Source organism: Crinia signifera, chromosome 1 (genome assembly GCF_055691185.1).
Source record: "Crinia signifera chromosome 1, ASM5569118v1, whole genome shotgun sequence".
Lineage (NCBI taxonomy): Eukaryota > Metazoa > Chordata > Amphibia > Anura > Myobatrachidae > Crinia > Crinia signifera.
This window is the reverse complement of record NC_139217.1, coordinates 124,390,081-124,403,396: the sequence shown is the minus strand read 5'-3', so window position 1 is coordinate 124,403,396 and position 13,316 is coordinate 124,390,081. Positions and strand designations below refer to the sequence as shown.

The 13,316-nt window shown below is 42.6% G+C and overlaps 1 protein-coding gene across 5 annotated transcripts in view; it reads left to right on the top strand.

Moving 5' to 3' along the window:
- The window catches only part of SPOCK3 (SPARC (osteonectin), cwcv and kazal like domains proteoglycan 3), a 297,817-nt gene that overhangs the window by 30,536 nt on the left and 253,965 nt on the right, over positions 1 to 13,316 (top strand). The window lies entirely within an intron of this gene.

The window sequence follows — 13,316 nt, the reverse complement described above, 5'->3', positions numbered from 1 at the left end:
GCTGGATTATTCAAATCCCGTTATGGATATGGGTGTGAGGAGGAGGGAGGGCTGATCTGGTCACTGCATGGCAAAGTATTGTAATCCAAATGGGTGGGTGTCCAGATAGGCAGTCACCAATGCATTTCGCTTTGCAGCTTTGTCAAGGTGATGTCCATGGTATCATGTATTGGTTTATATACCCCTAACATTAGGGTGAATCCTAAACACCTGGGTATTCATTGCTCTATCTGTCAGCCTCTGCATGTCTTCTGCATTCAGCTTAGATTAGTTCAGTGGGTAATCATCACCTATACTTTTAGCTACACCTGTTGCATGTGTTATTAGATATAGCACGGCTATACCCTTTTCTGTACCATTAATGTGTAATGGGCATGACTGTGTGAGGGATAATATGTAATGGGCATGATGGTGGAAGGCATAATGTGTAATGGGCATCATGGTGTGTGGCATGCATCATGTGTAATAGCCTCTATCTTTGTGTGACCATGCCCCCACATGACATGTGGAAACACCTATTTTATATATAGTGCACATGATATAATATATTTATTATTATTGTTGTTACAAATCAGTCTTGTAATAAAAGATGCAGCAAATGTCGGAATTAATGATATTTAGTATTATTTGAGGCTGGTTTAAACATTAGGATTTGTAAATATATATATATTATCCTTCGATTTGGGTACGGGACATGGAATTACAAAGAAAATGTCTTATCATTTTGGTCCCGCTGTTTGAAGTTTGTCAAAATCTTGTTGGTACATTATTTGGCCAAATCATAAAACATATTTTCTGTTTATCCCTACTACTAATATATAAATACAGAAATATTTACAGCACCAATACCGCCAATTGATCGATTTTCAGTATTTGTTAGACACCCATAGATAGTTCAGCTCTTCAGAGGCTACACATCCTCTGTTGTAGATTATATTTGCATTAAATAGTTCACAACACCAGGACGATTTCTCTCTGTAAACCAGAGACTTGGCACCTGTCCTTGGTGACAGCTTATCACTGCTGTAGCTGCAATCTGAGGATTTTTCAATAGACATTTACTCGTCTTTCCTAATGTAATGTGCCATTTTTACTTCTGCTAGGCTGATTCTTCTGGGATTGTTTAAGTTTTTATTCTCTACAGCTACGACATTTCATTCAAGCAGTGTCCATCATTGGAGAATGTTTTTCTTTTTATCCTCCCAGCTAATACCTGTTTGAATTGAAAATGAAATTGGGTCCTCATTTCTCATTGTTCAGTACAACTAATACCTACCTATTTAATTAAAATGGAATAAAAGATACAAAAACTCCTTTTACGATATTTAAGGATTCTCTATGCAATCGTATTGGGCATATTACTTGCTGTAGATTCTGATGGATGAGTCTCATGAAAGAGGAAATTTTAAATAAGTTAGGAAGTAATTTAAAATATAAGCTTAAAAATAAACTTATACAATGAATCTCACATATCTGCCTCAATGATCCAGCTCTGGTGTATTTTATTGGCTTTATATGAATTTTCAGATTATCTGATTTATATCAATGTATAACAGAAGACATAGATTTTTCAACATGCAAGGTGAAATGTTGTAATGAGTTTGTACTTCCTGGCCTTTAACTGCCAGGTGCTGCACATCAAACGTCAAAACAATATTCTGGTGCTTTCCACAAAATGGTAATTTACAATATGTTATCAGACAAAAACACTCTACAATGAGTAATGTTGAGGTTAAACATGAAATCGTAAAAAAGCCTCAAACGGTGTCTGTCTGTCTCTCTTAGTCACCAAACTGACCTTATATAAAAGTCCTATATTCACGTATAGGTATCTTTACAAAATTCGTTTTACCTACATCCAGGCAGTACGTCTCCCCTCTCGGTGGATACTGACCTCAAATAAAGGTTCTTTGGTGACTAAGAGAGTCAGACAGACACCGTTGGAGGCTTTATTACTATTTCATCTCTAACCTCAACATTACTCATTGTAGAGTGTTTTTGACTGAGTGATAATATATTGTAAATGACCATTTTGGGGGAAAGCGCCAAAGGAATTTCTCCATTTTTTATAAGAGAAATGTATGTAGTGTGGTAGACCAACGAGAAGGACCAAGGCAGCATTCCTGGAGGCACAATATATCTTCTATTCTTTACAAAACATCACAACAATGTTTCAAGGCCTAAATTGGGCCTTTACCTTGCTGCAGGGATTTTCTTATGGCATTCAGTTCGTTTGATTCACAATACTTCATGATTAGAGCAAACTGTTGTTATGTCTTTCTAATGTTTTATTCATAGTTGCCTATCCTCCTGGACAGCAGGACAGTTCTGTTTAAAGTTCTTAGCTCCTCAGGGCCGGTTCAAAACGTCAGCTTACTGCTCCCACCACCACCTACACACAGGGGCAGATTGGGCTGGAAAACCAGGTTGGCAATTTATGAAACAAGATCTATTGGAGGTGGGATCTGTTGAGGGGTGTGGACTGCTGAGGGGGGTGTTTGTTTTCATTTATGTTATAGCACCATACCTCCTAACGGCAAAGATCCCCCTGCCACTTGCTGCTCTGCTTAGCAGGGCAGCAGTGTATAGTAGATGCTGTGCATGTGTCTATACGCTGGGAGCGATGAACAAGTGCAAACAATAAATAGGTGTCCTGAGGCTGAACAGCACTGGCCTACATAATTATATATATATATATATATATATATATATATATATATATATAATAGGAGAAGACTGCGTCACTCGGGACTGGTTCAATAACAAACAACTCATAGCCAGACAATGGTTAAGTTGACGTTTCAGCCCTCAGGCTTTTATCAAAACAGCTTACATAAATAATGGAATGTAAAATCTCAAGACGGTCTAAAGCCAACACCCGCTCTTTTGTCGCCTCCAATTCTGCTGCCGGGTAGCCCCTTTCTAGAAAACGCCCCATCATGTTGTCCATTTGTTCCGATGCAGTTATGGGGTCTGACACAATACGTTTAAAACGTATTGAGATTTTACATTCCAGCCGTAAAGATGACACTTTGGGGGATCGGTTACCATGGGTTACCACGTATAACTTCAATAGCCCACAAACTACTAAAATTGTCCAAAGCCATTGGCCTATGATCCAGGCTGATCGTGCTTTGGGACTAACCAGAACTAAATTGCTCCCTAGTTTTAAAAGATCTAAAAGTATTAGGGATATGCTGGTAAAATCCGATGCATCTCCATCAAATCTGAGGAATCGATCGACCAGAGTAGGTTGTATACGTTGCATATGTGCCACATGTAGTTTCTTAATTACAGGTTCTTCATTTAATCATCCCCAGACTGGCAGACCTATCCCGATTAGGCATCTCTTGACATGTAATACACCGTTCACGGTCTATCAGATTATCTGCCCATGTGGATTATCCTACATCGGGAAGACGGAGCGGCCCTTTAAGGAGCGCATGGCGGCACATAGATCATCTATACGCAATGCGCTCCTTAAGGGCTCCAGTGACCAGCCCGTGTCTAGGCATTTTGCCCAATTCAAACACAATCTATCATCCTTGAAATATAGGATGATAGACCATATACCCCCGTCCATTAGGGGAGGTAACAGGGGACTGCAACTGCTGAGATGTGAGGCGAGATGGATAGCACGCCTGGGTACTGTATCCCCGGGCGGACTTAATGAACATTCGGGCATTAATGTATTGTTATAATAAACTTGGTATGTTGTTAGGGATTTTCAGGCTGTAATTATCTTCCGGTATTTTTATTATGTATTCTAATGTATACTATATTGCTATATGCCTATTAGTTTTTGATAGGCCATTTACACTTTGTATATGTTATGTATTTGTATGTTAGTACTATTTTGTATATATTTTGGTCCATATTGATTTTTTGTAAATATATTTCACATTTTTTAATATGTTCTCTAGGATATCCCTTTTTTGGATATATACACACGTTGTGATAATGGGTCAGGGAACATGCCAGCAGGTGCTAGGCTAATTAGCCTGGAAACTGCCAAAGTGATCTCCCTCTTACACTGTTGCACTGGGGGAGGGTAGTTTGTAACCCCACCCCTTGATGCTTGTTAACACCTGAATGCTATATATATGTTATGTTCACTTGTACCTTTGAGCCTGACGATAATACTTCGGTATTGAAACGTTGCCGTGTGCTGTGTCCTAATAAAGGATTTCTTCACGTTTAAAATTGTCTGGAGTGCTACATCGCTTCCCCAAGTCTGTATGCCTTTACCTGATGTAGGCACCCGACCAAGCAACTATTGATTCGGAGGTTGTGCCCAGCCCAAACCTGTCTATATATATATATATATATATATATATATATATATATATATATATATAAAACACAAAGGGTGAGATTTAATAGGATGAGATATTCAGAAAGTGAGAGATTTGGGAAGAAATCTCCAGTTTTTTTAAAGCGGCAATCATTTACACTGCAAAACCAGTTTGATTTTGAATTGTAGATGATTGCCGCTTTAAAAACCTGGAGATTTCTTCCAAAATCTCTCACTTTCTGAATATCTCATCCTATTAAATCTCACTCAAAATTCCTAGGATCTGCGCTAATTTCTGTTGTTTACCAGTGGTCGCTTTTAACACTTAGCCTACAACTGGTTAGGCTTCTTTACCACAAATACCACCACAAAAGTGTTATATAGAACCCTAAATTCAATAGTAGTCAATAGTATTTACTTTTGTCTTTCCATATCTTATATACCCATAGACAAGATTTTCAAATATAAAACATTTATTTCAAATATATATGCGATAAAACAAATTTTTTACAATAATTTCTTGTCAGAGGATTTTCTTGTCAGTTCGACGCGTTTCGTCTCCAGATGAGACTTCATCAGTGGTGCGTTACCTGAATCTTCGTCAGTCTTTTTTGGACCAATAATGATATTCTACAGTGTATTTTTGTTTAGCTCATCAATTCTCCAGTGATTGTGATTTCCCAATCTTATTTAAATTCTGGAATTTAATGTGGCCAATAATATTCCACATATATGGAGGGCTCCAAAGAATGGAATTACAATTTATTCCTCCAATAGGTGTGCATTGGCTTGGTCCTCAAAGGTTAAATTCAATGTACAATTCAATTTCCAATATCAGGCAAAGTAAACACTGGTACTCCTCTGTGTCCACTGTGCAAGTGACTTGTAAAGAGCAGCAGCACTGTGCTTGCCAGATTTACCATGTGCCTTATGCTGCCCACACACTGTGCGCTTTGGACTAGATCGCATCGCATCTAATTTAAAATGCATGTGATATGCTAAAGCAGCGTGTTTATTTGAACTAGATGCAATGTGGTCTAGTCAAAAAAGTATGTACTCTTTGTACCTTGCGATATGACATCGCATCGCAAGCCCAAAATGCACAATGTATGGGCACCTTTACGTTTTCTCCTGTACTTGGCAAACTTAACTTACCTACTTTCAAATACTAGTTTCATGGAGTCAGTGTCAGAGTCAGAGGCACTAAGCTTTAAAATTAATAAAATGGAGAGTGATAAAAAGCCAGCCAATCAGCTCCTACCTGTTATGTCACAGGCTGTGTTTGAGAAATGTCAGGTAGGAGCTGATTGGCTGGCTGTTTATCACTCTCCATTTTATCACTTTTAAAGCTTAGTGCATCTGGCCCAGTATGTGGTGTTGTATTGCGCACCATGAAGTGAAGCTCACCATTGAGGCGTGTGTCTTCCACCTCCCATAGGCATATCTAGCTCCACCTATAGTGTGGCTGGTGAAAACTAAACTACTATGCACAGTTTGCTGTCGGGGGGTGGGGAGTTTGTGTATTGGTGTTAATTTAAAAAAAAATAGCTAATTTACATGATTTTTGGCATTGTGTCAGAGTCTGAATCAGCCCTGATTGCCTAAATCAAAATGAATCACACAAGAAACCGTCACCTCAGAATTATACATGCGAACCGGGAGCGTTGAATAGAGGACTGGCCTTCTCGCCCCCCAAAAAAGCAATCCTCGCCAGAAAAAAACAGTGAATGGGAGCATTGTATACTGCCCGTTGTGTACTGGATGCATACTGTTAAACAGTGGCGTAAGTTCGTCCAGGTCGCCCGGAGGCAGGATAAAAGTTGGTGCCCCCCATAGATAGATAGATAGATAGAAAGAGAATGATAAATAGGGGGGGGGGGGAGAAAATAAAGAAAGAGAAAGAAAAAGAGAAAGAAAGATGGAGAAAGAGAGAAACAAGAGTGTCAGAGATAAAGAATGTCAGGGGGAGAGGGTGCATCAGGGAAAGTGAGGAAATTAGAGGGGAGAGCGAGAGAGTGTTAGGAATAGAGATGGTGACAGCGATAGAGGGAAGAGGGTTAGAGGATTTAAGGGTAAAATAGAGAGGGGTCAGGCAGAGAAAGGGGGGTTACGCAAGAGAGGGTGAGAGTGGGGTCAGGCAGAGCAAGCAATGGGGTGAGAGGGGGTTCGGCAGAGAGAGTGGGGTCAGGCAAAGAGAGATGGGTGACAGTGGGGCCTGGCAGAGAGAGATTGGGTGGGATGGGGGTTAGGTAGAGAGAGAGAGAGAGAGAGAGGGTAGCAGGCAAAGAAAGATGGGTGAGAGTGCAGTCAGGCAGAGCAAGCAATGGGGTGAAAGGGGGGTTAGGCACAGAGAGAGAGGGGGTCAGACAAAGAGATGGGGGACAGTGCGGTCAGGCAGAGAGGAATTGGGTGGGAGGGGGTAAGGCAGAGAGAGAGGGTAGTCAGGCAAAAAGAGAGGGGTGAGAGTGGGGTCAGGCAGAGAGCGGGATGGGCTGAGAGGGGGCTCAGGCAAAGGTACTTTCCATGTACTTGGGCTCCCCGGGATTCTCCTGATGGTGGTGCATGCTTCTGGGTTCAGCCCTCCAGGTCCCCAGGCCTCGGTCAGACCTGCAGATTGCTTGCAGGGTTAGATTTGGGCTGCGGTAGCGGCCTCGGTAGGGCCTGCACAGCGGCTGTAGCCTGGCCCTTTTCAGCAGGTGGTGACAGATGAGCTGCTGGGAAGTTGGAGAGCGGAGGAGCAGCTGCGGCAGGGATACTGTATGTGCGCACTTTGGATTCCTGTCAGGGGAAGGCGCAGTGTGGATGCTTCTCCCCGGGGCCCTCAGCTGCTGGTGACGGGAGGCGGGGCTGACACGCGGGGCTCTCCTGCCCGACTCCGCTCCTCATCACTGTGTTGCTGGTTCTCCACTTGATCAGGCCGCTGTTACTCAGTGCGTACAGCAGCAGCCAATCAAGTGGCAGGGAGAAGTAGCAGGGAGGGGGGGAACCGCTGCATACAAAAGGGTACTGCCGGGCAGCACCTCTAAAATGATCGGAACATCGGGGGCAATGGAGCCAGTGCCCCCCTTTAAGGCTGGCGCCCGGCGGCAGATGACTCCATTGCCTCCGGGAGTTCCGCCACTGCTGTTAAAGTAAGCCATGATAAATGAGTTTGTGTTGGGAAGTGTGCTGTTCTCTATATGTATACTGTATAGAAAATGGTGTAAGTGCATGCACACACTAACTGGAATATACATCATTTATTTAAAATGGGATTTTATAGGGTTTCTTGTACCGTGAGGCCCACTACATGCCTGATATAAGGCAAGGAGTTCACAGCAATAGGGAATCCATGTATCTCCACTTGCAGCCAAAGGGCTGTAACAGGGGTCATTGCTTGTTTGTAGGCAGTAGGTTTTGAGAGGGCTTGTTGGCAGATTTGCTATGCAGAGCTGAGTGTAATTATGCCTGTTTTCAGATGTATCATTTGCACTAAGGATAGGGCTGGCGCATGAACAGGCTGATAATGATGGCTATGAAACCAAGTAAATGGATGGGAGGTAATCTGGCTGCAGAGACAACTCTGACAATGGCTGGATGTAGACATTTAGATCTGTGTAGAAGCAATTATAGCTGACTTGTGTACAGCTCTACATCGACCCCATGCCTGTAATGAAATAATGCTGTGTTTTTCCCCTTCTGTTAAAACACTGACAAGATGCAATGGGTGTTATCTGAGTAATTATATGGTTATATACTAAATATCTAACAGTAATGTTTTATTGTGTAAAGCATCTGCCCGTTGTAAACCAATGTTATTTCTTTGATCTCTGTAGGCATTAATCTTGCAACATTAAGATTGTTCAAAAGTGTATATAGTTGTTGGAAATTCGGTAAAATAGCTTGTTCCTTTGTTGACCTTCATATATGTCCTTCATTTGTGTACTACAAAAAAGAGTATAACTGTAATCAGTGCTCATTACTAAAGGCCCCCATACATTAGGCCGACTTGTCCTTAGGACAAGTCGGACCCAATACTCCTGTGAGCCGCCCGGCAGCTCCCCGGGAGGCTCAAATACAATTTGGCACTTGATGAGCCAAATTTTACATGTGATAAATCGCTTGCGATTTATCACATGTACGGGGAGCTGCAGCGGGCGGTGAGGGGCATGGGGGCCGGTGGTGATCAGGGGCAGCAGTGGGGCGGGCAGCGGGGGTACTGAGTGCTGACCTGGGGGCGGTGTGGTCAGCAGCAGGGCTCATCAGGGGGACGCCGGAGCGGGGAGCGGGGAGCGTGTCCTGACGCTGTAACTAGCCGGCAGCGCCTGTGTGTGATGATCTGGCCGGGCGGCGGGCGCTGTGATCATTCACATATATCATTCATTCAGCAGCGCTGCGGGACGGACGGGGCCGGGCAGTGGCGGGTATTATATTTTTAAAACACCTGTCAAATGACTAGCCGTTCTCTGATTGGCTGAGAGCTCTCAGCCAACGGTCAGTCATTGGCTGAGAGCTCTCAGCCAATCAGAGAACGGCTAGTCATTTGACAGGTGTTTTAAAAATATAATACCCGCCACTGCCCGGCCCCGTCCGTCCCGCAGCGCTGCTGAATGAATGATATATGTGAATGATCACAGCGCCCGCCGCCCGGCCAGATCATCACACACAGGCGCCGCCGGCTAGTTACAGCGTCAGGACACGCTCCCCGCTCCGTCGTCCCCCTGATGAGCCCTGCTGCTGACCACACCGCCCCCAGGTCAGCACTCACCGCCAGCTAAAGGTCCCAAGTCGGGTGGTCGGACGTGCAGCAGGTCCGACCACCCGACGCAGATCCGATGCGCACGGGACCGCGCATCGGATCTGAGGGGACATCAAAAGTAGCCGATTTTGGTCCGATTTCGCCCAGATCCGACTGATCTGGCCTAAATCGGACCAAAATCGGCTAGTGTATGGGGGCCTTAAGAGACTGTCTTCTGACACAGCATGTCCTACCTGTATTGTATTTTACAAACCAGGTTTCCAATTTCACCTATCACAGAAAATCAAACGCCTGCTGTCTGATAACAGTGTATTATTACTCTCCCAGAACCACTCACAAGATGAATTCCAACGGGTACAGGACAATGTATTAATGTACTAATATCACTTTGGATGATGAGTAGCATAAAAATTGTTGCTTTAAAAATGTACGTTTTAATTAAAGCTTTGATGAGCTAGTGGCAGTAAAACTTATTTATGTATCCTTCCACTCTATTTATTAGCATAAAACTCATTTTGTTTTCATGTCTTCTTTCTTTTTTTACACTCACAATTTAATTACTCTAGGCAGCAACATTTTAATGTTTCATTTGAAGCATTGGCCAGATTATTTTTTGCCTGAACAAGCACATCAGTTTATCTGGCCAAGCTGAAAGTTCACAACCTTGCAAACTAACCAGTCCTTACCACTCAACAGGTCACTAGGAATTCATTCCATTATCCTTATGTGAGAAAGAGTACTTGAAAATGTGTATGATATCATAACAGACCTGCTCATTTGAATCTAAAAACTTGTAATACCTTTGTTGCAGACTCTCGGCTCTACATTGGAAAATGTAAAGGCTATTCATACACTTGTCTACAGTGTTTATAAGGATAGGGTGTGCATTGACTCTACTTGCTGGTTGTTTTCTCTTTTACATTAATAAGGCATAGGGGGATATTCAATGTCTGACGATAATTCAATCCTGGGCCAGACTCGTCATCCTGTCCAGGACTCGCCTGCTACAGACCCACCTCCCTCTTGAGTCTGTATTCTCAGAAACGGCCATGGATTTTGACAAAATGGACATATTTTGCCCGTCCACGGACATTCCGTCACTTGACAGCCAGAACAACGAATTCCGGCTTTTGAGCTGCTGTCGAAAGAATCAAAATTGGCCCCGGATTCTAACTGTCAGGACCTTCCGACAGTCGGAATCCCGAATTGAACAACAATCTTGTATATTTTTTTAAAACTCCAGCTCATTTATGTAAATGCACTTAAGCTATGATTCTGGAGATTCAGTCAAGGTTAAAGCAGATACAACAAAAATATCTATTCATGCTTATAGAGTTAGAGAACAATGTATGTACAAAGGAAGAACATGTAGTCCTTGGAAGTGCTGTACAATGCATCTCCACAAATCAGAAAAGGCAAAGAGAAAAAATAGTCTAAAAAAGTTGTGTGTTCCTTCCCATGAGTTTATTTTATGTCTGATATTTGATTGCTTTCAGTATACCTCAGTTTCAGTCAGATGAATCCTTCAGATAACATTTAGGTAGTTGATGCTGTAGAACACTGTGTAAAGTGATTGTTGGTTTTTGTTGATGTAGTTCTTGTTTCTGTGTTGCTGGTCTGTTTACGTTTTCCTAGAAATCTAGTTAGGGATAGACTATCTGTTATTATTTGGGTTGATGAAGACGAGAGTCTGTGGTTTGCTAGAAGATGATAACTGAGATTTAAGAAGTTTAACAGATAACTTTAGTGTCTCAGTCTCCATGCACTCAACTTCCAGATCTTCCCCCTCATTGTGACTTCACATGTTTTGGAGGATGGATGGCATATGGTGGTTTATTGCTCTGCTACCACCCTTTCAATGACAGTATACATACAACTGCAATATACTTATTAAACCGAATTGGTACTTATGTAATATCTGGGCTTCCGTTTTTCTTGTGAGACCGCATCCCCTCGCGGGGCTCGCTGCGCTCGCCACGCTTCGGGCACGGTGGCTCGCTGCGCTCGCCACACTATATAAAATCAACTCCATGCGTAGTTGGATAGTAGGGGTATATTAAAAAATGGGGTGCATTTAACATGGGAGCCCAGATAATACATAAGTACCACCGAATTTCCTCGCACAACAAGTTACAATGCAGATCATGCTCTCACCACCTGATTCTCATGGGCAGCTTCTTCTTTCTTAGCAGTATGCTGCTGCAGGAACATCTTTCTCCCTATCAGCTCTATCTCTCCTCACTGATGCTTGGAGTGCACATGGCTGATACATCTCTGGACCATGGGCACTCCTCTTATCATCAATCAGTGAGGAGAGATACAGCACAGCAGATGTTCCAGAAGCAGCACCCGGAGGTGAGAGCTGTGTGTGTGTAATAGCCAAGTAAATTTACTACTACTACATACATTATTATTATTATTATTATCAATGATTCTGTACTCGTAAATATGTCAGAAGGAGCAAATAATTGTTCACCTTGGTAAAATCATGCTGTACTGCTAATGAAGCAGATTTCAGAGATTTAGATGAGTGATTAAGATGTCAGAGAGATGTGTCCACAAAGATCTTAATTGCAGTACTAAATAAAGCTGCCCAGTACTGGGCTACATGCATAAATGACCAGGATCTACCCCACGTGCAAAAAATGTATGTATTTGCACCCCGCGCATTGCAGCATGGTTTGTCTAGTTACAGTGACTCGCTCTTTCTTACAGTAGATCCTGATTCTGAATTGGGAATAAAGTATGTCTTATGCTGCCAATACACTTGTGAGATATTGTGTGCAATCATTCAATTTCGACCACATCTGCCCGATAAAATTATTGTATGCTTTTTTAAGGGACCGTTCGATGTGATGCGCAGGCATGCCATCGAACGTTGCGTCAATAGATCTTATGTGCTGCACATAATATCTATCGAATTGCAGGAGTGATCGCATGTGGTTTTTAACCACATGCAAATTGCGGGTGGGGGGGTGGAGGGAACGCTTTAGGCGGTGTGGGATTTGGGGAGAGGTGGCCGGAGAGACCACTGGTGGCATGGGTAAGGGCAGACAGAGGGTGGCGAAGTAGCATAGTAGTAGCAGTAGCACTAGCAGTAGCGCTAGCAGGCGGCACTGGTCAGCAGTGGCGGCAGACTTGTTTAAAACACTGGTCAGCCCTGTAATTAGCTGATAAAGCTCAGCCAAACAGAGGGCTGTCTAGTGTTTTAAACAATTATGCTGCCACGCTAGTGGGCGGTGGAGGTCAGCGATGGAGGCAGAATTGTTTAAAACACTGGGCAGCCCTCTGATTGGCTGAGCTCTCTCGCCCAGTGTTTTAAACAAATCTGCTGCCACCGCTGACACCCTCTGCCAGCTCTTTTCCAGCACTCGATGTGCCATCTCAAGATGGTGCTGTAAGGGGGCACGTTTTGCACCACAAGATGCGATCGGATTCGATGGACATCGCACTTTGATGTTGCATCGAATCCGAACACATAATGGGTAGCATTAGACATTTATGTTATTCTAAGTCTGACATGTTTTAAAAATATAATGTTTTGCTATATTGCTGTCAGTTATGGCCAAGAAATGAAGACATACAGTGTTTATTTGTTATTAAATGTACACCGTACAGCGATGTATAATATGTTGGCGCATAAATAATAAATGTAAAATCTGAAAATGATAACGTACGCATGTATTTTCAGAACTGACAGCTGGCCTTTCAGTTGCTTAATTTAGATCTTTTTCAGCCCGGCAACTTGCTCATTAGACCAAGGAACCTGCCAAAAGCAGTGAGCCATGGTAAGGGAACAAAAGACATTGCAGTTTACTGTTCTGTGTTTGGCATCTGTCAGGATAATTTCTTAAGTAAAAAGTCTTGTTCTTGGTTTACATAAATTTGTTAGTGAAGGAATTCTGCTACAGTGTAAAGGTCACACATTCATTTATAAATAGCGGCCATGTTTACAAAGGTGCTTATGACATATAAGTATTACTATAACCATATAAAGGATAAATGGACCTGTATTCTGAACTAAGAATAAGTCAGTCAGGATATTAGATGGAATAAATTGAAGGCATGGATGATAGACTAGAGATCAACTTAACCCTACTTTCAGTAGTTTTCCAATTTTCTCTTGTCGTGTATGACTCCCATGACAGACTCAATGTAGTAAAAACCTTATTATATACTATTATAGCAAATAAATAAACATGGGGCGTAATTCAGGCATGGGTGATAGACTAGAGTTTAACTTAACCATACTTTCAGTAGTTGTCCACCTTCTCTTCCCGCATG